The 27,207-nt window shown below is 43.4% G+C and overlaps 1 protein-coding gene across 1 annotated transcript in view; it reads left to right on the top strand.

Annotated features, from left to right (window-relative positions):
- The window catches only part of ARSB (arylsulfatase B), a 175,275-nt gene that overhangs the window by 58,307 nt on the left and 89,761 nt on the right, over positions 1 to 27,207 (top strand). The window lies entirely within an intron of this gene.

The following is a 27,207-nucleotide window of genomic DNA, read 5'->3' as shown; positions in this document are numbered from 1 at the left end:
ATAATATGATAGCGATTTGGATGAACTTCAGGAACAGAGGTTCAGCTGTGTCTGCTTCTAACTGGCTATGCAGTTTCTTACATGCCATTTCATCTTTCTTGACATCATCATCTTTGTGTTGATTTCTAAGACATCATTTGAGATATCTGTAGTCCAATGATGAATTCAAACACCCTTTTCTACAGGGCAGAGGACCTTCTAGGCAGGTTTGTGATCTTCTCTATATTCCCGAACTACCTTGAAAGCCCTCTCCAAAGATTCTGATTGCCCAAGTGGTTCTCTAGTGTAGCTGGAATGAGAACCACCATGTGTGGGCTCTAGATCAAGGGCTCATTGTTATAAAAATTTCTTCTCTACTAATTCTTTTCCATCCTTAAGCGAAGGTCAATTTTACCCTTCAGAAAGCAACTACTTTTTAAATTCTTTTATAATTTAATCCTCACAAAATTAAGGTCCAGCCATTTTCTCTTTGTGTGACTTCTGTGAATATTCTGCACGGATTCAGTTCCCATTTGTCTTCTTACTTGTTTTTCCACTCTTGGGCTTCAACCACACTTGGCCAGTGATTCAAAAGAACAGAAAAAATGATGCAGGGTGAAAACTGGTTGACTTTTTTTGTGTTTTTTTTTAAGTTTCTTTCTTTTTTTTTTTTTTTTACTGTTTATTTATTTGGCGGGGTGGGGTGGGGAGGAGGGCTGTGGTATGGCTGTGCTGGCATCTTAGTTCCTCTACCAGGTATCAAACCTGTGCCTTGTACAGTGGAAGCAAGGAGTCTTAACTACTGGATTGCCCGGGAAATCCCTAAAACTGGTTGATTTTAATGTTGTTGTTTAGTCACTAAGACATTTCTGACTCTTTTGCGACCCCGAGAACTATGGCCTGCCAGGCTCCTCTGTCCGTGACATTTCCCAGGCAAGAATACTGGATTGGGTTGCCATTTCCTTCTCCAGGGGATCTTCCTGACCCAAGGATCTACCCTGCAGCTCCTGCATTGGCAGGCGGGGTCTTTACCACAGAGCCACTTGGGAAGCACTAAGTTTGATGCACAAGCCATTAAATCTCTCACTGGAGAAATGATTTTCAAAATGTGGTCTCAGGAGCATCACCATCACCAGGAAGCTCATCTGAAATGCAGGATCTTCGGCCCATCTTTGGACCAGAAACTCTGGAGATGGGAACCAACAATCGCTGCATTAACACGCCTTCCATGCTGTTGTTTGAGAGCTGTTCTAGAGAAATTGTATATTTTCAGATAGTTTTTTTTTTTTAAGTGTGCACAAATATTTTTGAAATAATCATTGTCCAAACTTACATGCTCTAGAAATAGAAGGGATATTGCATATCTAAAGGGGATATTTCTCTGCCTTCCTTTTTAAAAAAAAAAAAATCTTTTAGAAGTTTTCAGGTTCTGCTCTTAGAAAGCCTATTCATATTTCTACCTATTTGCACACTAAAATTTGAGTCTTAAGTTAGTTCTGTTATCGTGATCTATAGTGACACTAGATGGAAAGTGACTCGTAAAACATTTATTTAATTTCTACGATTTTATTATTTTATTTTTAATTTAGTTAATTTGGTTGCACTGAGTCTTTGTTGCTGTGTGCGGGTTTTCTCAAACTAGGGCATTTGGGGGCTGCTCTCTAGTTGCTTAGTTTCACTGAGTTAGACAAGGCTGTGGTCCTAGTGTGAATAGATTGACTGATTTTCTGTGATTATGGTTTCAGTATGTCTGCCCTCTGATGCCCTCTTGCAACACCTACCGTCTTACTTGGGTTTCTCTTAACTTGGACGTGGGGTATCTCTTCACGGCTGCTCCAACAAAGCAAAGCCACTGCTCCTTACCTTGGACGAGGGGTATCGCCTCACGGCCACCGCCCCTGGCCTCCAACATGGGGTAGCTCCTCTCGGCCACTGCCCCTGACCTCCGACGTGGGGTAGCTCCTGTCGGCCGCTCCTGCGCCGTCAAAGCCTGGCACTCTTGACCGCCGCCCCTGACCTTGGACATGGAGTAGCTCCTCTTGGCCGCCGCCCCTGACCTCAGATGTGGGGTAGCTCCTATGGCCACGCTTCTGCGAGGTCCGTTGCAGCCGGTGCACTTGTCTAACTCAATGAAACTAAGCCATGCTTGTGGGGCAACCCAAGACGGGTGGGTCATGGTGGAGAGGTCTGACAGAATGTGGTCCACTGGAGAAGGGAATGGCAAACCACTTCAGTATTCCTGCCTTGAGAACCCCATGAACAGTATGAAAAGGCAAAATGATAGGATCCTGAAGGGGGAATTCCCTGGGACAGTAGGTGCCCAATATGCTACTGGAGATCAGTGGAGAAATAACTCCAGAAAGAATGAAGGGATGGAGCCAAAGCAAAAACAATACCCAGCTGTGGATGTGACTGGTGATAGAAGCAAGGTCTGATGCTGTAAAGAGCAATATTGCACAGGAACCTGGAATGTCAGGTCCATGAATCAAGGCAAATTGGAAGGGGTCAAACAGGAAATGGCAAGAGTGAACGTCGACATTAGAGGAATGAGCAAACTAAAATGGACTGGAATGGGTGAATTTAACTCAGATGACCATTATATCTACTACTGTGGGCAGGAATCCCTTAGAAGAAATGGAGTAGCCATCATGGTCAACAAAAGAGTCCGAAATGCAGTACTTGAATGCAATCTCAAAAACGACAGAATGATCTCTGTTCGTTTCCAAGGCAAACCATTCAATACCACAGTAATCCAAGTCTATGCCCCAACCAGGAATTCTGAAGAAGCTAAAGTTGAATGGTTCTATGAAGACCTACAAGACCTTTTAGAACTAAAACCCAAAAAAGATGTCCTTTTCATTATAGGGGACTGGAATGCAAAAGTAGGAAGTCAAGAAACACCTGGAGTAACAGGCAAATTTGGCCTTGGAATACGGAATGAAGCAGGGCAAAGACTGATAGAGTTTTGCCAAGAGAACACACTGGTCATAGCAAACACCCGCTTGCAACAACACAAGAGAAGACTCTACACATGGACATCACCAGATGGTCAACACCAAAATCAGATTGATTATATTCTTTGCAGCCAACGATGGAGAAGCTCTATACAGTCAGCAAAAACAAGACCGGGAGCTGACTGTGGCTCAGATCATCAACTCCTTACTGCCAAATTCAGACTTAAATTGAAGAAAGGAAGGAAAACCACTAGACCATTCAGGTATGACCTAAATCAAATCCCTTATGATTATACAGTGGAAGTAAGAAATAGATTTAAGGGCCTAGATCTGATAGATAGAGTGCCTGATGAACTATGGACTGAGGTTTGTGACATTGTACAGGAGACAGGGATCAAGACCATCCCCATGGAAAAGAAATGCAAAAAAGCAAAATGGCTGTCTGAGGAGGGCTTACAAATAGCTGTGAAAAGAAGAGAAGCAAAAAGCAAAGGAGAAAAGGAAAGATATAAGCATCTGAATGCAGAGTTCCAGAGAATAGCAAGAAGAGATAAGAAAGCCTTCCTTGGTGATCAATGCAAAGAAATAGAGGAAAACAACAGAATGGGAAAGACTAGAGATCTCTTCAAGAAAGTGAGAGATACCAAAGGAACATTTCATGCAAAGATGGGCTCGATAAAGGACAGAAATGGTATGGACCTAACAGAAGCAGAAGATATTAAGAAGAGGTGGCAAGAATACACAGAAGAACTGTCCAAAAAAGATCTTCATGACCAAGATAATCACGATGGTGTGATCACTGACCTAGAGCCAGACATCCTGGAATGTGAAGTCAAGTGGGCCTTAGAAAGCATCACTATGAACAAAGTTAGTGGAGGTGATGGAATTCCAGTTGAGCTATTTCAAATCCTGAAAGATGATGCTGTGAAAGCGCTGCACTCAATATGCCAGCAAATTTGGAAAACTCATCAGTGGCCACAGGACTGGAAAAGGTCAGTTTTCATTCCAATCCCAAAGAAAGGCAATGCCAAAGAATGCTCAAACTACCACACAATTGCACTCATCCTACACGCTAGTAAAGTAATGCTCAAAATTCTCCAAGCCAGGCTTCAGCAATCCATGAACCGTGAACTTCCAGATGTTCAAGCTGGTTTTAGAAAAGGCAGAGGAACCAGAGATCAAATTGCCAACATCCGCTGGATCATGGAAAAAGCAAGAGAGTTCCAGAAAAACATCTATTTCTGCTTTACTGACTATGCCAAAGCCTTTGACTGTGTGGATCACAATAAACTGTGGAAAATTCTGAGAGATGGGAATACCAGACCACCTGACCTGCCTCTTGAGAAACCTATATGCACGTCAGGAAGCAACAGTTAGAATTGGACATGGAACAACAGACTGGTTCCAAATAGGAAAAGGAGTACGTCAAGGCTGTATATTGTCACCCTGTTTATTTAACTTCTATGCAGAGTACATCATGAGAAACGCTGGGCTGGAAGAAGCTGGAATCAAGATTGCCAGGAGAAATATCAATAACCTCAGATATGCAGATGACACCACCCTTATGGAAGAAAGTGAAGAGAACTAAAAAGCCTCTTGATGAAAGTGAAAGAGGAGAGTGAAAAAGTTGGCTTAAAAGTCAACATTCAGAAAACGAAGATCATGGCACCTGGTCCCATCACTTCATGGCAAATAGATGGGGAAACAGTGGAAACAGTGTCAGATTTTATTTTTTTGGGCTCCAAAATCACTGCAGATGGTGACTGCAGCCATGAAATTAAAAGACGCTTACACCTTGGAAGGAAAGTTATGACCAACCTAGACAGTATATTCAAAAGCAGAGACATTACTTTGCCAACAAAGGTCCATCTAGTCAAGGCCATGGTTTTTCCAGTAGTTATGTATGGATGTGAGAGTTGGACAGTAAAGAAAGCTGAGCGCCAAAGAATGGATGCTTTTGAACTGTGGTGTTGGAGAAGACTCTTGAGAGTCCCTTGGACTGCAAGGAAATCCAACCAGTCCATTCTAAAGGAGATCAGCCCTGGGTGTTCTTTGGAAGGAATGATGCTGAAGCTGAAAGTCCAGTACTTCGGCCACTTCATGTGAAGAGGTGACTCATTGGAAAAGACTCTGATGCTGGGAGGGATTGGGGGCAGGAGGAGAAGGGGACAACAGAGGATGAGATGGCTGGATGACATCACCGACTGGATGGACGTGAGTCTGAGTGAACTCCGGGAGATGGTGATGGACAGGGAGGCCTGGCATGCTGCAATTCATGGGGTCACAAAGAGTCGGACACGACTGAGCGACTGAACTGAGCTGAACTGAACTCTGGTTGCAGTGAACCGGCTTCTCATTGTGGTGGCTTCTCCTGCTGGGGAGCTTGGGCTCTCGACATTCAGGCTTCAGTAGTTGCAGCGCATGGACTCGGTAGTTGTGGCACACAAATTTAGTTGCCCTATGGCATGTGGAATGTTCCTGGCCCAGGGATCGAACCCATGTCCCTTGCATTGACAGGAGAACCCCCAACCCTTGGACCACCAGGGAAGTCCTATTTTTTTTTTTAAAAACTGAATCTTCTAAATGGCATTCTTCTTCCTTTAGAACATAGACAAGGATGATTTTTTTTTTTTAGTTACCCTCAAATAAATGAAACTGCCTCCCATTTTACCCAAAGGTTGTTCTTGTCAGAGGGATATTTTTACTAAGTTGAATGCTCTCTGGAAGAAGGTGTAAGCAGAAGCTAATATCGTGTATTAGAAGAAGAATAAGAGGAGAAGGGCGTCTGGTCCTCAGTGCGGAATCTTGGACCCAGAAGCCTGCTGACTGCCAGCCTTAGGAGTCTTCCAGTCCAGTATTCTTGGCACCAAATGTCGCTGCCTTCGGGACCATGCTGTTCACCTAACTGGTGGACTTTTTGTCAAAAGCTTGATCCAAGTGAGGTTTTTTTGTTTGTTTGTTTTAAGATAGAAAGCTTTTGCAAATTCTTTCAAGGGCAGCACATAGCTTTAACTCCCTCAAGCCCTCTCTCCTCTGTCAAACTGCACCAGGAAATTCAAGGTCTAGCCAGAGGCCCCCAAAGAGTTAAAATAAAAAGACAAGCAGCCTGCAGAGTAGTAGAAGCCAATGTCAAAAACATATGTTCCTCCGCGGGGCCTCGCTAGATTCCTAAGTCCGGATAAAGCCAGTGTGTATGCACACATGTCAAAAAGAAAAAAAGAAGTCTTGGCCAGTGTCGTGCAGCAGTGAAGCGTTGTCCCTCATCTGCAGTTCCTCCTGACTCCCCGCTGCCTGGGAGCCCAGCCCGCGGGCTCCCGGGAGGCTGGTGGCCCTGACACCTGAGCATTAGCTCAGAACGCCCTCGAATCCCGTTCTCCTTGTGAGGGTTCCGGCTGAGCGGCCTGGACAGACCCTGCCCGTTTTCATTGGCTCCGAGGCTTGTTATTGGAGTGGCTGACAGCCGTCTGCCAGGCTGTCTGAAGCCGCCTTCCTGTGCTCTCTGCCGCCGCTCAACTTCACAGCACTATTGTTCCTGTTGGGCCTTTTTCTTAAAATCTTTCCCAGCTGTATCCTGATATGGTAAACCACTTAAATTAGCTCCAGATTGTTCTGTTTATTTTGTGTTAGATAAGCGACAAAATACAGTCCCAGCAGCCAGCCAGGAGGAGGCTGGAAGTGGGGGGATGGGGACAGAGGGACACAGGCAAGGTCCTTTACAAATGGTAGCGTTTGCAGACCGAGCCGTGAAAAGCCCCAAATGTGATGCCATCACGGGTCCCGCCATTGACGAGCGATCCCGACAGGCTGGCCAGGGAATCACTTTGGATCTGAGCACAGCTCAGTCCAGAAAAGAAAACCAAGACCCCATGGTTAAGTCACACAGACAGGAAGCCAGATTTCTATTACTGGCAATAGATACAGTACCGCTGTCAACCACAGGTCTGGTTGCAGGGCCAGCGATCCCTGTACCATGCTTGGTGCCCTGAGGGTGACGGGAATTCCTTTTATTCTTTTTTAAATTGTCCATCTGTATTGCGATGCCTGGAGGCTGATGGGCTCAACTCTGGCTGAAGTCCACCAGCCTCCCTATATGCTTAGCAGTTCAAAGTGTGCTCTTCCGCACTGTAATTTTAAGCTGGAAATCCAGAGATGTTGAGTCACCAGCATAGGTATTTTCCACACAGCTGCGAGTGAAAACTCACAATGGACTTGGCCACCTGTGCGCCTGCTCTACCCACGGCCTCTCCTCCTCTGCGGCTGTCTGCTCACAGGGGCTCTCCGTGCAAAGCCTTTCTGAACACTTAACAAAAAAACGTTTTCAAGTGTAATAGATGCTGTCCTAGAATGAAGATACTGCCTTTGCGATTGTAGGAATAAACCCAAATCAAATATGAAGAATAAACTTCCGAGTGTTTTAACTCAGCTGAAGCACACGAACAATGCCAGCAACCAGCTGAGTTACAACCATTATTGAGAATTGTGTCTGTGGTAATTCAAGACTCCCCAGGAAAGATCCCATGACTCACTGCAGCCTCCAGTCTTCACTCTGAACCAAAGTCCTGGAAATGCTTTTTACCGAGTTGAGGGAAGTACAGGGTCAGGAGTAATAAAATGCCCTGAGAAACCACCTCTTAGTTTTCCTCTGGGCAAATACACTCAGTGTGTAATAAAAAGGCACAAAGCCAACTTTGAAAGAATAATTACTCTGTCAAGCCCCCGTCTCTCGGGTGGAATATGGCTTTTCTTCATCAAGGCCTGGCCAGGGGTTGAGTGGCCTCCATGTCACCCTCTCTGATTCCCAGGCTTTCATCTCTTTTCTCTGTATCCTTTTTAATGCAAATAGTGGACAGTCTTGTGTCTTTCACCTGGGCCGGGCTTCCCATGAACAGTGTCCCTGGAGCGTGAGGACCATGTATTGAACCCTCTATCGTCTTTTCTCACAATGCTAACCAACAGTCATGGGCGCTGAGGGGTGCTGAATTAAGGCCTTGCAAATAATAGGTTTCTTTTTATTCTTAACTGACATGAGGTCTTGTTCATTTTGCTTCTATATTAATTCAGGCCAAACTAAAAACAACAGCAAAACAAGAACAAACACCAAAAAACCCAAAATCAGACATCACAGGTCCCATGGGCCTGTCCTCATTAAAGTCATGTACGCACCCTTCTGGCGCTGGGCAGCATGGCACAGCCACAAAAAGCCTGTCTGTGTCATGGACCACAGCTAAAATCTCTGGACGGTACAGAAGACAACTGCCTGGGCCACCTGAAAAGGAAGCAACAGCAGGCAGCTGGTGACCGGGCTGAGGCAAAGCATCACCCACCCCCAAAGTGAGTTTTGTGGGCTTTGTTTTCACTCCTGTGTCTCTGGGCTTTGACCCAAGGGCTGATGGAATTGTGGAACTATGTAGCAGGTGTTGGCAGCGAAATTTCCAGGTGAAACCCCCTTATTTCTAACCAGAGCTTTGGGGAATGCTTTTGATGGCAAACATAGGAGAATTTCCATTTCATTTGTTTCCTTTTATTTTTTTCTCTTTTCTCTCCTGACCCTGCCTCAAGGTAGCCCCACTTGAAGATTTGCTTGGCTTTGGTGGTGGGGGCTTTGGGCTCCTAAAATCCCAAAAGAAGATTCTTTCTGACCAGAGGACCAGGGAGAAAGGGGCCCCTTTTATCCAAGGATAGTGGGAGGTTCCTATTACTCTCTCTCTCTGTTTATTTTGCTGCTTTGCTCCCAAAGATAACCTCAGTTGTGTTTCTGTGGGGCTAAAATCTGAGAAAAGCCTGTCTTTCTGTCCAGCAGAGCCAGGAAAAGGGAACTCGGGGGGCTGGAAAGTATAGGGGGATCTCAGAGAAGAAAGAGCTGGGAAAGAGGATCCCCTGACTCTGTGAGTGAACTGACTTAAGTCCCAGCTCCAGGATGCTCATGTGTCACACAGACCCAAAGAAGCAAAGCAAAGACTCCAGAACTCATCTGCAGTATAAACCAGTGCTGAACCCTAGACTAACCCCTGGGTTGGGCACACACTGGGCAAACCCAAACATCATAGCAACGACTTTCAAAAACTAAGCCGACATTAGGACCACTGCCTGTAGACAAGAAGAACCTTGTACTCTAAGTCTAACTAGGTTGGTTATAAGCATTCTCCATGAAATAAAGTTGAATACTCTTGAATGGGAAAATAGAAATTCTTGAGTGAAGTAGAAAGGGAAAAGAAGAACCAAATTAAAATTTTAGAACTGAAAAGTACAGCAAAAAGTGAAAATGAAAGTCACTCAATCGTGTCCGACTCTGCGACCGTATGGCCATACAGTCCATGGAATTCTCCAGGCCAGAATACTGGAGTAGGTAGCCTTTCCCTTCTCTAGGGGATCTTTCCAACCCAGGGATCGAACTCAGGTCTCCCGCATTGCAGGTGGGTTCTTTACCAGCTGAGCCACAAGGGAAGCCCGAAAAGGATAGTACCGAAAATGAAACATTCACGCTATGGGCCCAGCAGCAGAATGAAGATGACAGAGCAAAGAGTCAGTGAACTTCAGTATAGATCAACAGACATTACTCAGTGTGAAAGACAGGGAAAAGAAGACTTGAGCTGAGCTGAAGGACCTATGGAATACTATCAAAAGGCTTAACATGTATGTCATTAGAGTCCCAGAAACAAAGGGAAAATATTGGTGCAGGAAAAAAAAAATTTGAAGGGATAAAGTCTGAGAAGTTCACAATTTTGGTGAGAGATACATGTATAGGTTCAAGAAGCTCAATAAAATCGAATTAACGTGAAGAAAACCTCATCCACCTTGTAATCAAATTGCTGAAAACCAAAGATGAAAAAATATCTTGAAAGCACAAATTCTAATTGTGGGAATTTACCCAAGAGAAATGAAAACATGTTTATACAAAAACCTATACCCACATATTAATAGCAGCTTTATTGTTAATTGCTAGAAACTGGAAAAAACTCAAATGTCCTTCAACTGGTAAAGAGATACACAAAATTATAGGACATCGGTACAGTTGACTATTACTTAGCAATATAATGAACCATTATACATGCACTAACATGCATGAGTCTTGAATGCATTGTACTTCTGCAAGAAGCCAGACTCAAAAGGTTACGTTATCTGTGTTCAGTCCCTGAGTTGTGTCAGACTCTCTGCAACCCCATGGACTACAGCACAACAGGCTTCCCCATCCTTTACTATCTCCCAGGTAGCTGCAAAAAGTTACAAAAGGTTACACACTGTATGATTCTTCCTATATGACATTCTGGAAAAGCAGAGCTTTGAAGATGGAGAAGCAGTCAGTGGTTGTCAGGGATTAAGGGTGGGGTGGAGGGTTTGACTCTGGAGAGACAGCACTAGGGAGGGATTCTGGGTTGATGGAGTTTTCTGTATCTGTGTTGACCTTAAAAGTTGTTTTACCAGCAAAAAATGAGTTACTCCAGAATAGCAAAGAACTGCAAATTCAAGACAAGCAAGCTATAGCAAAAGAATAGACACGTCCAACAAAGGAGAGGAACATTATTTTATAAAGACAAAGAAGTTGGGAAGGGTTGTTTTGAATGAAAGTCTGCTGGAGAAAAGGGAGAGTTTAAGATGTTTGTGGTCTTTCATTGGCTGAGTTGTTGCGATCATTGATTTCTTGTAAGAGATACAGTGTACATCTTTTCCTCTTAAGGTCTGTCTTTGATGGTTCTTACACCATTATGGATCCTATCAATTTTAATACACAAATGTATTATAAAACCTGTTGATTTTAAGAACCTTTGCCTACCTCCAAGTCACAGAGATATTCTCTTACATTTTTCTATAAAAGTTGTATGGTTTTAGCATATACATTTAGGTTTTGGATCCATCTTTTATTTCTCATACAGCTTTGTTTTGTTAAGATATAACTCACATTACCATCAATTCAGTGGTTTTTAGTATATTCACAGAGTTGTACAATCAACATCATAGTTTATTTTTTTATCTTCTCCACACAAAAAAATCCTATATCCATTACCATTTTCCCTTCTTCCTAGCCTTTGGAAGGCACTAATCTATTTTCTCTCTCTATAGATTTGCCTATTCTGGACATTTTATATAAATGGAAAAATACAATATATGACCTGTTTTATCTGGCCTCTTTCATTAGCATAATGTTTTCAAGATTCACCAATATTGTAGAATGTGTCAGAACTTCATTCTTTTCATTGATTAATATTCCTTTTTTTCCCTGTATATTGCTGAAAATATATCTTATCCCTTCATCAACTCATGGAGATTGAGTCTTTCTACTTTTTTTGGCTATTATGAATAATGCTGCTATGAGCATTTATACACAAGCTTTTGTGTGGATATATGTTTTCATTTCTTTTGAATACACACCTAGGAGTGGGATTTCTGGGTTATGTGGTACCTTTATGTTTAACTTCTTGAGAGACTGCTGAGCTCTTTCCAAAGCAGCTGTGCCACTTTACATTCCTGCCAGCAGTGTATGAGGGGCCTCGCTCCTCCATATCCTCACCAACACTCCTCATCGTCTTTTTTTATTATAGCCGTTCTATTAAATGTGAAGTGGTATCTCTTCTGGTTTTCATTTGCATCCCCCTGGACATTTTTTCATGTGCTTATTGCTCATTTATGTATCTTCTTTGGAGAAATATCTGTTCAAATCCTTTGCTCATATTTTAATTTTTTTTTTTTACCATTGAGTTGAAATATGAGCCATCTTTAATTAATTTTCCCAAATGTTGTGAAGTAGGGATTGATCAAGGTCCTTTTCCCCCCCATAGATATTCAACTACTCTAGAATCATTTATTGCAAAGACTTTTTCCTCAACTGACTTATTTGGCACCTTCGCTATATATCAAATAATAATTAAGGGTGGTTCTTTTATTAGGCTTCCTATTCTAGTATCAAGATAGGCAGGAGAAACATCAACAGTCTCATATATGTGGATGATACCACTCTAATGACAGAAAGCAAAGAGGAACTAAAGAGCCTCTTGATGAAGGTGAAGGAGGAGAGTGAAAGAGCCAGCTTAAGACTAAATATTAAAAAAACTAAGATAATGGCATCCAGCCCCATTGCTGCATGGCAAATAGAAGGGAAAAGGTGGAAGTAGTGACAGATTTCCTCTTCTTGGGCTCCAAAATCACTGCGGATGGTGACTGCAGCCATGAAATCAGAAGACGATTGCTTCTTGGCAGGAAAGCGATGACAAACCTAGACAGTGTGTTGAAAAGCAGGGACATTACTCTGCCGACAAAGGTCCATATGGTCAATGCTATGGCCTTCCCAGGGGTCCTGTACAATTGTGAGAGCTGGACCATAAAGAAGGCAGAATGCCAAAGAATTGATGCCTTTGAACTGTGGTGCTAGAGAAGACTGCTGAGAGTCCTTTGGACAACAAGGAGATCAAGCCAGTCAATCTTAAGGGAGATCAATCCTGAACATTCACTAGAAGGACTGATGCTGATGCTGAAACTCCAGTATTTCGATCATCTGATGCAAACAGATGACGCATTAGAAAAGACCCTGATGTTGAGAAAGATTGAGGGCAGAAGGAGAAGAGGGTGTCAGAGATGAGATAGCTGGATGGCATCACCAATGCCTTAAACATGAATTTGGGCAAACTCCAGGAGATGGTGAGGGACAGGGAGACCTGGTGTGTTGGAGTCCATGGGGTCGCAAAAAGTCGGACATGACTGGGTGACTGAACAAAGACAACAATTCTAGTATACCAAGCTGTCTTGATTACTGTAGCTTTATAGGAGGTCTTGGAAGTTGGTTAGTGTAGTTTTCCCAATATTGTTCTTTTATTTGAAACTTGGTTGCCATCCTAGGATAAGCCTCATTTGCTCATCATGATTGTGGTAGGCAGGGTAATATTCCCTTCTCTTCCCCCCAGAGATGTTCACATCCTAAAGCCTTGAGCCTGTGAATATCTTATGTTGTATGGCAAAGGGGAACTAAGATTGCAGACTGAATTAAGGTTGCCAATCAGCTGACCTTAAGTTGGGAATATTACCTGATTGGGCCAAATGGAATCACAAGAGTCTTTAAACGTGGAAGAGAGAGACAAAGAGGAAGTCAAAGCATTACCAAATGAGGAAGACTCAACCCGCCATTGCTGACTTTGAGACAGAGGAAGAAAGCCTTGAGCCGAGGGAGTCTGGCACCTCTACAAACCAGAAATGAGCAAGAAGCGATCATCCTCTGTTGTCTCAGAAAGGGAATGAAGCCATCGCAACACCTTGATTTAGCCCAGTGATTGTTGTTTCAGACCTCTAAACTGTAGAACTATAAGATGATACTGAAAGGTTGTTGCTGAACCACGAAAGAGGCCGGGATCCTTGGCCTCCAGAGGAGAATTCAATCCAGGGCCAGGGACGAGGCTTGATAGCTCAGAGCTTTTGTGTAATAAGAGTTTTACTAAAATATAAAGGAGATAGAGAAAGCTTCTGACATAGATTCAGAAGGGGGATGGACAGTGCCCCCTCACTAGTGTTAGCAATGGAGTTATATTCTTTCAATTAGTTATTACAATGAATCAAAAGTATGTCTGGAGGTTGTAAAGACCTTACTAGCTGCTACTGCCTCTAAGTCGCTTCAGTCGTGTCCGACTCTGTGTGACCCCAGAGACGGCAGCCCACCAGGCTCCCCTGTCCCTGGGATTCTCCAGGCAAGAACACTGGAGTGGGTTGCCATTTCCTTCTCCAATGCATGAAAGTGAAAAGTGAAAGTGAAGTCGCTCAGTAGTATCCGACTCCTAGCGACCCCATGGACTGCAGCCTACCAGGCTCCTCCATCCGTGGAATTTTCCAGGCAAGAGTACTGGAGTGGGTCGCCAGTGCCTTCTCTGAAAGACCTTACTAGACCCACTCCCATAATTTACATTTTAAGATTACAGGATTAGCCAGAAGGGTTTTTCCAGAGACTGTCCTCAAGCAGGGTACATTATTGTTATATAATCCTAAGGAATGTAGAGGGAAAAAAATGCTTGTCCTTTCTTCCTCCTTCAGAATTCCAGACCCCTCTCTCCTTGGGGACCCCTGACTTCTTATCAACCTGCCTAGGAATTGATTCTCTGAATACATTTGTGTTGTTTAAGTGGGTAAATTTGTAGTACTTTGTTATTGAAGCCATAGAAACCTAATACAATCATGTATTAACATTTTTATATATAGCTGGATTTGATTTACTAAAATTTTATTGAGGATTTTTCCATGTCTGTTCATTGTAGTTTTCTTTTTTTTTTTGTAATGTCTTTGGCTATGGAATCAGAGTAATGTTGGCCCCAAAGAATGAGTTAGGAAGTTTAGGCTTCTGTTTTCTGGAAGAGCTATTTTAATTTTTATTTTCGTGTTCATTCCTTCCCTTTTTTATTCTTCTGTGCTTCTAGTGTAGAATGGCCTCCTTTAAGTCCAAGTGTGTTCATATATAGTCCATGTAATTATCTAACCACTTTGCTATGTATTCTATGTCTCATGTTTTCATATGAAATACATGCTATTTTATTATCAGTTGCCGTTTTCCCCTTATGTTACATTTAGAGTTATTTTGGAAAATATAATAGGTATGAATTCCACTATAGGGCAGTCAAAGGAGCATGACAAAATATTTGTTATAAAAAGGGGGTGTTAGGCTTGAAAGACTTGAGAACCATGATGTAGAAACTTCCCCTGCCCTATTTCAGAACTTTCCCAGTTATTATAATTGTTATCAGATAAAAAGGTAAAGTCTGTGAATGAGCCCACAGGCAGGTCATATATTATCGTATCCACAATAAAAACAAAACAACCACAACAGTGAAAACATATTCATGTTCTGTCTCACCTGCAAAGTAATTTAACACAACTATTCTACCCATCCAGCACAGGGCGTCCAGCCACAGTGCTCATATATGTGCATGGTAATCACAGGTGTCAATCCACAAAGGTAGACGTGCAAAGTGTAACTTGCTCCCCCCCATCACCTGCAACCCTCACCAAATAACCAAGCTTAGTCCTGTCAGAGTCCCAGCTCTGCTTAGAGGCATCCTGTTTTCAGTCCATTCAGATCAACTCAGTTAATCCGAGGTGTCTCTGTCTCATGTCTGCCTCCCCACCAGGAACCAAAATATTGCAGCTGAGGGGAGCTTGTGGTCCACAGCCACCATCCTGCTCACTGTCTGCAGAAACCTCCAGATCCCTCTCTGGTCTTTGTGTGTCTTCCATCTAGATCATGCTGCAGCCTGCTTGCCTGCAGACTCGGGCTCTCTTGCTACATATGTGCTCTTCTCACATCAGCGGGGCTGCAGTCTCTGCCACACTGTGATCTGAGGGGCTCCGAGGCCCCCAGCCATTGCCACCTGGGACACCTCACTGGGCACGGGGAAATGCAGGGAACCTTGCTTTCCTGTCCCATGCCGCCAGGCTCCCCTGGGGCAGGAAATACAGGCTGTTTCCGCTTGCTCTCCGATGCCCACATCTCCCATTCTCTCTACCCTGTGATGCAGGCCGGGAGCCCAGAGCACCTTCCTAACGCCACAGCGCGTCCTCTGGCTCTGCTTTCATTCCCCTCTCCTCCCCTTACTGGCTCTGAGTGATCATGGAAGTTAAACCTAGCAGCCCATCCGTCTGCTGACTCCTTCCCTGAGGCCATTCACCGAATGCCCTGCTCACTTCCCCGGTGGAAGGAAGTCACAGGACAACTGGAATTACTAGGAATGAGAAAACCTGATAGACTGTCTCAAAACACTTTTCCAGTAGGGCCGTAAGGCTTGGGAAGCACTCTGGCCTGGCATCATTTTCTCTCTTCCGACTTCAGGCTTAACTCTTTGCCAGGATTGTAGAAGTCTGTGTGTGCCTGCCGTTGTGACCTAGAGATGACCTGTGGAGGTGCTCCCCTTATATTGCTATAGATGGGATCAGTGACATTAATAAGGGCTATAAACATTTTTCTAGGTCTAAACTGTCCTTAACTATCTCACAGGCCTCTGACTATCTCAGTGATGTAAGGTTATCATTTTAATGTTTTTAGTTACTGTGTGATGCTTCTTTCAGTAGTGTCCCTAAAATACATCCATGTGGATCACTTAACCTTGTGAAACAGGGAAATAGTTTTTAGTTTTAAAACTAAAAATCATATTTTTTTTCTTTTAAAATTCATATATTTTCTTTCCCTTCCCTCATTCTTAGGCTGTCAACTCTCCCTGCAGAGACCATCTCCAACAGCCTGGACCATCCTAATTTGCAGATTCTAGCCTGCTGGGAAATTAGGAAGCCAGCCATCATACATGTTATTAGAAATGTGGCTGAGATTAAATGGGCCCTGAGTTAGGATCTGATTGCAGGAACTTGGTGGTGCCTATAGTGGTCACTCAGGGACATTTATTTGGATTTGTTTGGTCTTTTTTTTTTTTTTCTTTAATCCTAGGAGATGTTGCATTCCCCAGGTGCCGGAACTCTCTCTCAACATCCTTTTGTCTCCTGCTAAAACGCTTCCACTTTACCACTTGCCTCTCATTGAGCACAGAGACCCAGGCTGCCCCCCCCACACATTCTCTTCTCCTCCAGCTTCCTTCACTCCCAAGAGCTAGCCCTGTCTTCACCTGCTTGAGATGGCCAGTGTCACCAGGATTTCTTCTCATTCTCACTGTGTACATCCCAGTCAAAAAGGGTGCTGCCCGCCTCACATGGTCAGGAGGACCCGGAGTCCAAGAACTCGGAGTGTGTCTCACTCTGCCTTTCGATCAGGTGTCATCTGAAGATCTGAAAGGAATCTTGTTCTTGTACCTGTCTTAAATATGTTCATCATTTGAAGTTCTTTAAACAAACTTCTTAATATTTAGGTACATTGAAGGATTTTTTTGTTTCTGCCATTAAATGTTTCACTCTTCTGTTCTTTTTTCTCCATCTTATGTTTTATTAAGATGTAATTGACATACAGCATTGTATAAGGTGTATGGCATAATGATTTGACTTATATACATCATTAAATGATTAGCACAATAGATTTAGTGAACATCCATCATCACCTAGGTACAACATTTTTAAAAAGAAATCTATTTTTTCCCTGAGATGAGAAATCTTAGGATTTACTCTCTGCTCTTCTTCAGAGAGGATCATTGATGTTGGTCCGTGGCTGTGCTCAGTCATGTCTGACTTAGTGACCTGCCAGGCTTTTCTGTCCATGGGATTTCCCAGGCAAGAACACTGGACTGGGTTGCCGTTTCCTCCTCCAGGAAATCTTCCTGATGCAGGGATCGAACCCACATCTCCTGTGTCTCCTGCATTGCAGGAGTTCTCATGACTGTCTTTTTTTTTTTGGTCTCTCCTGCTATAATTAGACAATCATGTGTCAGTGAGATCCCTTAGCAGTTAGTAAACTTCAGAGTAGAGCTCTGGGAAAACAAAACTGCCTGTGCACAAAGCTTATTGGTTTTTCCGAGTAACCCTAAAAGCAAATCTTACTACTTTTGAAGTAGAGAACCAAAAAAATTAGTTTGTTTCTGCTTCAGGGTTAAATTAAGAATACTTAACTTGTGTTGTATATTTGGAAATGTAAAGAGAAATTAGTTGATGCTTACCCAGATAGAATATGTGAGCTATCTCTTGTTTCATTCTCTCTAAAACATCGTGGGCCTTAATTCCATATGTCTCACGTACAAGTAGTTATTACACTTGTTATTTTGCAACCACAGTTTTACTTTTTTCTACCTCTTGATGATATTTTCACTTCTCTCTTGCTATCTTTAAATTTGCCAGACTCTGAAGTGCTTCTTTGATATTTTTTCATCTATCACTTCTTGATTGACATTAGTGACAGATAAACAAACTAGTAAAAAAAAAAAAAAATTATCTGGCTACCTAAAGAGATTTCAAGTCTGATAGGGGAGTCAAATAATTGTGAGTAAACTATGAAACTCCGTCAAGGTGCCAAAACATTTTAGTTTGCCCTGAAATTCATAACTTTATTAGTATAAAAAAAAAATCAAGCTTTCTTTCAAGATCAAACTGCAGGAAAAACAAGGAGAGCTTTAGCTGTAAGAAAGGACTGAATAAACATTTAGTACTTTTCTTGGCCCTAAATATTCCAAACATGGGGCTTCTGTGCTACTTGTTAGGGGATCCAGAATGTGAAGATCAAAGCTAGTGTTAGCCCTGCCTTCTAAGTGAGAGTGACTCATAACATCTTGTACTTACAACTTTCATTTAAGGATCTCCAAGATCTGTGACTACCTATGATTTAAATTTCGGGGAAAAGTTTAGTTATTTGCCTAACAATATGCAATAAATTAGGACACTGTTTTTCAGTTCCCAGTTCCAGTTTAACTTTTGAGACCAAATGTTTTCAATCTTTCAACAGATTTTTGAGACTTTTCATCCTTAAGTTTTAAAGGAGAAGATAAAATCCCACTGGTGTCTCAACATTATAAGCAATGATATTGATGGGTTAGTCACTAAGTCGTGTCCAGCTCTTTCATATACTGCCTTCCAAAGCCAAATATGAATTCGATTTGGGATTATTAAGCAATGATATTAGCCCTGTAAAAATGAGGAAATCTTTGACTACAACTGCGTGTAATTTTTTTTTTCTTTTTAACCCCATTCATTCCTGATTTCGCCCTTTCCTTGCATCCATCTTCCTTTATCTTCAGCTCTTTTGGTGGCTGTCTCAGTTATTTGGGGTCTGGCTGCCAATTCCATTCCGCCAGAGTCCCCCTAATGCTAGCTTGGCAGGAACACTCTCCTTTGCTGATTCTTTTAATCAGGATGTAAAGTCTGATTATGTCTGGCTAGGAATTGGGGGTCAGAGCATGGATCTACTCTGAATGCTGCCAACCATTTGAAACTCCTACAAATATTCAGATGAGCATCTGAATAAAGATTCCTTTTCTGAAATTTAATTGAACTGTTATTCAAATTAAATTTGTACCTGTATGACCACTGTACCTCTTTCTTTGATAATTGATATGCTTTCTTTAGGGCTTTCTAGGTGGTGCAGTGGTAAAGAATCTGCTTCCCAATGCAGGAGACTCAGACGTGGGTTTGATCCCTGGGTTGGGAAGATCCCCTGGTGGAGGAAATGGCAACCCACTCCAGTGTTCTTGCCTGGGAAATCTCATGGACAGAAGAGCCTAGTGGACTCCAGTCCATGGGATCACAAAAAGTCAGACACGACTGAGCATGCATGCTCTTTTTAAATTCATGGAAACTGAAAGGAGTCATAATGACAAAACCCCTCACAACTCATTGTGTTTTTATGACTCTTAAGGAATGACATACAGAGAAGAGAATGCTCCCTGGGAGGGTCTATGCTTGGAATACTTTCTTCCTACAAAAGCTGGTTTTGATGCTAACTCTAGCATCTGTTTAATAAACACCCAGCTAGGAGCCTGTGCTGCTCTGCATACTTTAATGGTCCCCATCAGTGAAAATAGCTAACATGTATCAAGCACTACTTCTGTGCCAGGCTCTGTGTTAAAGTCGGTATTGTGGTTATCTTCACTTTTCAAATGGGGGAAGTTAGGCTCAGAAACAGAGTAATTTGCCCAAAGTCACAACACTTAACTCTATCCCTTGAGTACACTTCTGCAAAATTAGAAATATGGCCATAGAAATGATAGGGAGAAATAATATTAGTCATAAAACAGCTAGACATCTTTGTGTTTGTATATAGTTATTGTTCAGCTCAAGTTTTCCTTATGTTCTGGCAACAGAGTGTTCTTAAAAGCACGGTTCGCTTAGTCTTTAATTAAGAAGCTCGATGCAGAACACGTCCCATCTAGCGTGTAATTGAACCAGGCCCTCGAGCCTCATGCTCCTCATGTCTGGGCCCTCTCGCAGATGGTGGTTGGCTGTGCCCTGTCATTCTGCTTCCAGCTCCTCCACCATGCCCAGCCACCCACTGCTTACTTCCAATGTTGAGATCTCTCTTTTTCTACCCATTCCATGTAAAAGGACCTTGTCTGTGTTATTTACTTCCATTTCCCCAAAGCTGGAGTGGTCCCTGGGCCATGAAATCCAAAAAGAATTGTTCAAGGGGGTGAGTGAGGGCTCTTCTCCAGGCCAGGACCATGCTTCCTCCAATGCTGTCCAACAACCCCCTTTGATTTCAGTGTAAGTGATCGGGTGCCAGATTGGACAAACAATTCCGGTATTTGTGGGTTGGCTGTGTTTAAATCCTCATGGGGTTCCAGGAGCGCCTCTTGCCAATATCCTGTAAAATAAGCGGCCTCTGTGTGCAGAACAGCTTCCTAAAAGTCAAGGTCATGGGGCGACTGGATGAAGGCTCAGAAAACTATGGTAATAAGAGTGAATTTTTAGTGTCTTCAGTCTCCATTTTTGATGGCCTTTCTTCCATTCACTTATTTGTCCCCTCTCCCCATCCTCAAATTCTCCAGCCCTCCTCTCTGGCAGGCCCTGTGCAAGGTCCTGGGAATGCAAACAAGAATGAGACGTTGTTCTTGTCCTGGAGAGCCAGAGTTCTCTCAGAGGATAAACCATGAATGATGAATAAACACCACACAGAGATAAGTGTGATAGAAAAGTATAACGAACATGCAGGAGAACAGTGGAGAGACAAAGACTGTCTGGGGGAGTAAGGCAAAAAGCAGCAAGGCGACATTAAAGTCAGGCAGGAAAGACAGGGAGGGCATTTTAGGCAAAGGAACCCACAGGAACCCACACAAAGTCAGCATGCTCAATTCCAACAACAGGAAGCAGGTTCCCTGTGGCTGAAACACGGGCATGCTTTGTGGAGATGGGCAGGAGCCGATGGCCCAGAAGTAGAGTGGAGCCACGTGTGAGGGATTCTAGGTGTTGGACAGAAGCTTGAGGTTTTTGCCGATTGAGAAGCAGTTAGAGATCTTGAAACACACACGTGGCCTGATTGGTTTGGGGCATTGTCATGCCTCTGATGATAACATGAAATATTTCATATGTTATCCCAAGAGTCCAGGTGAGAGCAGTGCCAAACCCAAGGCAATGGGGCTGGAGAAGGGGGAGGTGGATTGGAGTCCATTTTCAAGGTCACCTGGGCAGAAATGAATGTGTTGGATGTAGGGCAGGAGGGAAAGAGAAGAGCATCAGATGGCAAATTGAGTATCTGGGTAGATATGTTCTCCAGAAGCTTTTACCAGGAGAAGATTGAATTTACCCAGTCCTTTAGATCCACAGTCTCCAAACTTTTCAGCACTGGGGACTGGTTTCCTGGAAGGCAATTTTTTCACGGACCCGAGGAGTGGGTAGGGGAATGGTTTCAGATGATTCAAATGTGTTACATTTATCGTGCACTTTATTTCTATTATTATATCAGCTCCATCTCAGATCGTCAGGCATTAGGTCCCAGAGGTTGGGGATCCGTGGTTAAACATAGATTAACTCTCCAATTCGCAGTCTAAAAGAATCAACCATGAGTACAGGTCCTTTTATGGGACAAAGAGGCTTCTAGACTTTGGAAATCCTGTTGTCTGCTCATAAGTCGCAGGCCAGTGGGCGGCCCTGTTCAGAGGGAAGTCCAGGCCCTGGTGCAAGGCTGTTGGAGCCCTCCTTGCATTTCGATCCAGGATCCCCAAGTCAGAGTGAGGGGCTGCCTTGGGTTAGCCGAGGTTGAAAGGTCCCAGGGAGCAGCAAGATGGAAATATACGCTGACGGTTCAGAGCAGCCTTCCTTCTACAGCCATGCTGCAGCACTGCACTGCGTGGGGAGGAGTCCTCAACACCGACGTTGCTGTCATGGTTCCATCTTAATTTTTATCAGCTGGATGCGAATGAGGCTTCATTGTCATATGCGTAATGCATTTGCTCAGATCTTTGGCTAACCAACGTTTTTCCATGACTTTTTGACAGCTATTTTTGTTCAATAATGAATAATAAAGTGAGATTTACCATCTGTAGATGACAACATTTGTTTTATTTTGACATTTCTTTGCTAGACGGCAAAGATTTTATAATTAGGTTTTTCCTCTGCCAAAAACATTGTTGAAAAAACGTTTTCCCTGAAAAAAAAAATGTTTCATAGCTTCCTATGCTAGTTGGAGTCATCTTATTTTGATTTGGAAGTTTTTCCTAAGTCAGTTGGGAAAGGAAACAAGAAAAATCTCTCTTGAAAATTAATTCTTAACAAGAACAAAGATTAACTGTTGCCCAAAAGAAAATGAGGAGAGAAAATGAAAAGAATCGTGTTTGAAATGGTAGTGCTTCCATTAATGTCCTTTTGAATTTTAATTTATGTCAGACTTAACAATATTGGAAACCCCATTCTCTACCTTCTTTCAAGTGAGCTGACTTTATTGTTGTTAGTTTGATCCCTTTTATGTCTAACTCTTTGAAATACTTGTGAGACTATACTAGAACTGATGGACAGTACCCTATTTCTCAAAGGCCTAAGTCTGAATTTTTTGCTGAGAAGTGGCAACTACCGGCCAACGCCTCCTGGCCAGGTCCCTCACAAAGCTGAATGGTCCTCTTCATGCTGTGGACGCTGCAGTTGGCTTCGTGACTGGGGAGGCCAAGAGAATGAGTTGCAGGTGTGTCGATTAACAGCGCTTTCTCCCTGGAGTGCTCTCAGAAAAATGATGGCGGAAGCCACGTTGATAGCAGATAATAGGCTCACTCATCATTGCTAATGGGAAAAACATCACAGAAGCTAACGGCAAAAACAGCCACACTCACTGCATCCACGCCTCCCAAATAAGACGTGGAAACACCTTCCAGCTCCTACAGTAGCAGTGGAGGCCAAATTCTCTTTACAGCCCAGAGTATTTTCCTTCCTGAGTCATACCTCAAGACTGCTCCTAAAATCAGATTCCAGACCCAGCCCACCTTATCCCCATCACCTCTACTCTTATTTCTGTCATCGTCATCACCCAGCATTTTTGCATTGAGCTCTAACAAATAGGTGGAATTGAAAGAGACATTACCTAATATTTCAAAGGAGTGTATCTATCAAAAATGGATACAACAGGCGTCTCCTACAAGCACTGAGCCAGTATCATGCAGCGGCCTCCAACCTTTCTGGCACCAGGGATTGGTTTTGTGGAAGACAGTTTTTCCACAAACCAAGTCCAGGGGATGATTTGGGGATGATTTGGGGATGATTTAGAGACATTATATTTATTGTGCACTTCATTTCTATTATTACTGCATCAGCTCCACCTCAGATCATTAGGCATTAGATCCGAGATGCTGGGGACCCCTGATTTATAGCGATGCAGAGAGCAGAGGGAAATGAGTGCTGTCTTAGACATTCTTGACTTTACAGGTAGACTATATACATTTTTCCAGTGTATTTTTGTATCTCATGAGTAGCACCTTCTTTTAAGTTCTGATGCATAGTTATTGGTGACTAGTACTCAGTGAAGAATAAGGAGCATGGGGGAATTCCCTTTATCTAAAGATGGTGCCCCTTGTTTTGAATATGTAGGGTCTCAGATCAGTTCAGTCACTCAGTCATGTCTGACTTTGTGACCCCATGAACTGCAGCACACCAGGATTCCCTGCCCATCACCAACTCCCAGAGCTCGCTCAAGTCATGTCAATTGAGTCAGTGATGCCATTCAACCTTCTCATCCTCTGTCGTCCCCTTCTCCTCCCACCTTCAATCTTTCCCAGCATCAGGATATTTTCCAATGAGTCAGTTCTTCACATCACGTGACCAAAGTATTGGAGTTTCAGCTCCAGCATCAGTCCTTCCAATGAATATTCAGGACTGACTTCCTTCAGGATGGACTGGTTGGATCTCCTTGAAGTCCATGGGACTCTCAAGAGTCTTCAACAACAACACAGTTCAAAAGCATCAATTCTTCGGTGCTCAGCTTTCTTCACAGTCCAACTCTCACATCCATACATGACCACTGGAAAAACCATAGCCTTGGCTAGATGGGCCTTTGTTGACAAAGTAATGTCTCTGCTTTTGAATATGCTATCTAGGTTGGTCATAGCTTTTCTTCCAAGGAGTAAGCGTCTTTTAATTTCATGGCTGCAGTCACCATCTGCAGTGATTTTGGAGCCCCCACAAATAAAGTCTGTCACTGTTTCCATTGTTTCCCCATCTATTTGGCATGAAGTGATGGGACCAGATGCCATGATCTTAGTTTTTTGAATGTTGAGCTTTAAGTCAGCTTTTTCACTATCCTCTTTCACTTTCATCAAGAGGCTCTTTAGTTCCTCTTCACTTTCTGCCATAAGGGTGGTGTCATCTGCATATCTGAGGTTTTGATATTTCCCCTGGCAATCTTGATTCCAGCTTGTGCTTCACCCAGCCCAGCATTTCCCATAATGTACTCTGCATATAAGTTAAATAGGCAGGGTGACAATATACAGCCTTGATGTACTCCTTTCCCGATTTGGAACCAGTCTGTTGTTGCATGTCCAGTTCTAGCTGTTGCTTCTTGACCTGCATACGTATTTTTCAGGAGTCAGGTCAGGTGGTTTGGTATTCCCATCTCTTTAAGAATTTCCCAGTTTCCTATGATCCACACAATCAGAGGCTCATGTGAAATAGAATGTGTGTGTAACAAAGTGGCTTGGATGACCATTTGTCTTGTCAAGAAGAGATGTGAGGTTTCAGAAGAGGTTCTTGGAAGTCTGATGGCAAATGATGAGATTGACTGTCACCACCCAGTGTTAAAGAACCGCTCCCTTCACCTAATATGGCTCAAGACTCTTCCCTCTCCCTGCCTGAGGCCCAAGAAGAAGCAAAGACCTTTTGTGTCAGGGGCTTGGTCAAAAGGCCCCCTGACAGTAGAGCCTTGAATTTCCTGCCCACCAGCAACAGAGACACCCCAGGGGGAGTTACCATCACTGTGAAGCAGCCCTGCTGCTGTGTCATGGGAACTGTGCGCGTGGTTGAGACGGACTGTGTTTATTACGTTTTTCTCATGGAAGTGAAACTTAATGTCCCTAAAAAACTCGCTCCACTCCAGGGACATCAGGAGCAGGGCGCTCTGGGGGCAGGAAGTGCCTGGGAGTCACAGACTTTGAATCCTAACTTTGCCAGTTAATGGCTGTTGGGCTTTTTCAAATCTCTCTTTCTCCCCCTCCGCCCCCCACTCTGTTTCATGGCAAAAGAGTTATAATCCTAGACTATCTGTATTGTTATAAATATTGTTGTTCGGTCCCTCAGTGGTGTCCCACTCTTTGCGACCCCATGGATTGCAGCACGCCAGGCTTCCCTGTCCTTCACCATCTCCCAGAGCCTGTCCATTGAGTCGGTGATGCCATCCAACCATCTCGTCCTCTGTCATCCCCTTCTCCTCCTGCCTTCAATCTTTCCTGGCATCAGGGTCTTTTCTAATGTAAGACCCTGATGCTGGAAAATATATGTAATTTCTAACATAAATATTAGCTCCCATTTATTGAGCACTGAGATTGTGCCAGGTCCCTAGCCAGACAAGTGTCATAAATGATGTGACTTAATTCCTACCATAATATATGAATGAGGTAGAAATTATTGTCTCTACATTAAAGACGAGGAAACTTTGGCAGTGTATTGCCCTGGGTCACACAGCTAGTGAGTGGCTTCAATTCCAGGTCTATCAGACTCCAGATTCTGTGATAATGTGAAATTAAAGCAGTGCCTCATGCAGAGTGGGTGCTTAACAAAGGCTGATTCTCTTTCCTCCCATGAGAATCCTTTGGCTTTGATAGAGCTTGATTTCTGTGTTAGATTTCTTTATGCGTGCATGCTTAGTCACTCAGTCGTGTCCAGCTCGGCAACCCATTGGACTGTAGCCTGCCAGGCTCTTCTGTCCGTGGGATTTTTCAGACACGAATCCTGGAGTGGCTTGCCATTTCCTTCTCCAAGATTTCTTTATCTATTTGTTCTATAGAGCAGCTCTGTCATACTGCCCCCCTATGTTTCATTTGGACAATAGTGGCTTTTAGGAAAACGGTTAATTGAGGTATAATTATAATTCTTAAAAGCTACTATTGTCCAAATGAACCATGGGCGGGGGGTGGGGTGGGGGGGTGGGGAGGCGCAGTATGACACAGCTGCTCTATAGAACAAATAGATAAAGAAATCTTGGAGAAGGAAATGGCAAGCCACTCCAGGATTCGTGTCTGAAAAATCCCACGAAAACAAAAAAACAAAAACAAAAAACAAACAAACAAACAAACAAAATCCCACGGACAGAAGAGCCTGGCAGGCTACAGTCCAATGGGTTGCCGAGCTGGACACGACTGAATATATGGTCTTCCCCAGTGGCTCACATGGTTAAAGAATCTGTCTGCAATGTGGGAGACCCAGGTTTGATCCCTGGGTTGGAAGATCCCCTGGAGGAGGGTATGGCAACCCTCTTCAGTATTCTGTCTTGGAGAATTCCGTGGACAGAGAAGCCTGGCGGGCTACCATCCATGGGACCGCAAAGTGAGACACAACTGAGCAGCTTTCACTTCACTTCACTTTTACATGTGAATAAGTGTTGTTTAAAATGTCTCTAAAATCACCTAAGCGTGTGGGTACTTTGGGAGATAATATGATTCTACAACCTCAGTGTATAGAAGTATGATGTTTATTTTCTATAGCCCAACTAGTTTCTGTCTCTGAGCCCCACCCAGCTGGTCAGATATTGAGGTCACCCTTGCAACTTCTCCGGCTCCCCCAGTGTCCTCTATTCCCTCAGTTGTCTTGGAAGAGAAACCTTCTCTTCCCTGGCACACCTCTTACAATGCAGCTTTGTCCTGCCATCTTGTCAAGAAGGGAAGAATTTTTCTCGCAATTATTTTTTCCACCCAACTTTTCTATGTGCTGAGATATTTAGCCCACTGGCAAAGTTTTCAACTTTCACACTTAAGCAAGAGTTCAAATCACCAGGGAGTCAAATGTTAATTCCATGACCAGTTTAAATGTTAGAAAAATTTTCCAGGAAGAAAATAAAAAGGTTCACTCTCCCCACTCACTAGGAGCTTTAGGTTTCTAAGTGAAACTTACTCAGAGGTGTCTTTTTGTGTATCCGGTGGGCTTCCATGGTGCTCAGACAGTAAAGATTCTGTCTGCAATGTGGGAGACCTGGTTCAATCCCTGGATCGGGAAGATCCCCTGGAGGAGGGAGGGCATTCCAGTATTCTTGCCTTTAGAATTCCATGGACAGAGGAGCCTGGTGGCTACAATCCATGGGATCGCAAAGAGTTGAACACGACTGAGCAACTAACACTCTGACTTTCCTTTTCTGCCTACCTGGGTTCATTCTCCTGTGTTACACAAACTTGCACGCGTGCATTTGAATCTTAGTCAGTGCTCAGCAGAGCCCAAGCAGTGCCCTTCACAGGCCTGCCTTGTTCTTCAGTGGCTTTCTCCAGGG

The sequence above is a fragment of the Bos javanicus genome, chromosome 10 (genome assembly GCF_032452875.1).
Source record: "Bos javanicus breed banteng chromosome 10, ARS-OSU_banteng_1.0, whole genome shotgun sequence".
Classification (NCBI taxonomy): Eukaryota; Metazoa; Chordata; class Mammalia; order Artiodactyla; family Bovidae; genus Bos; species Bos javanicus.
This window is presented reverse-complemented; position numbering and strand designations above follow the sequence as displayed.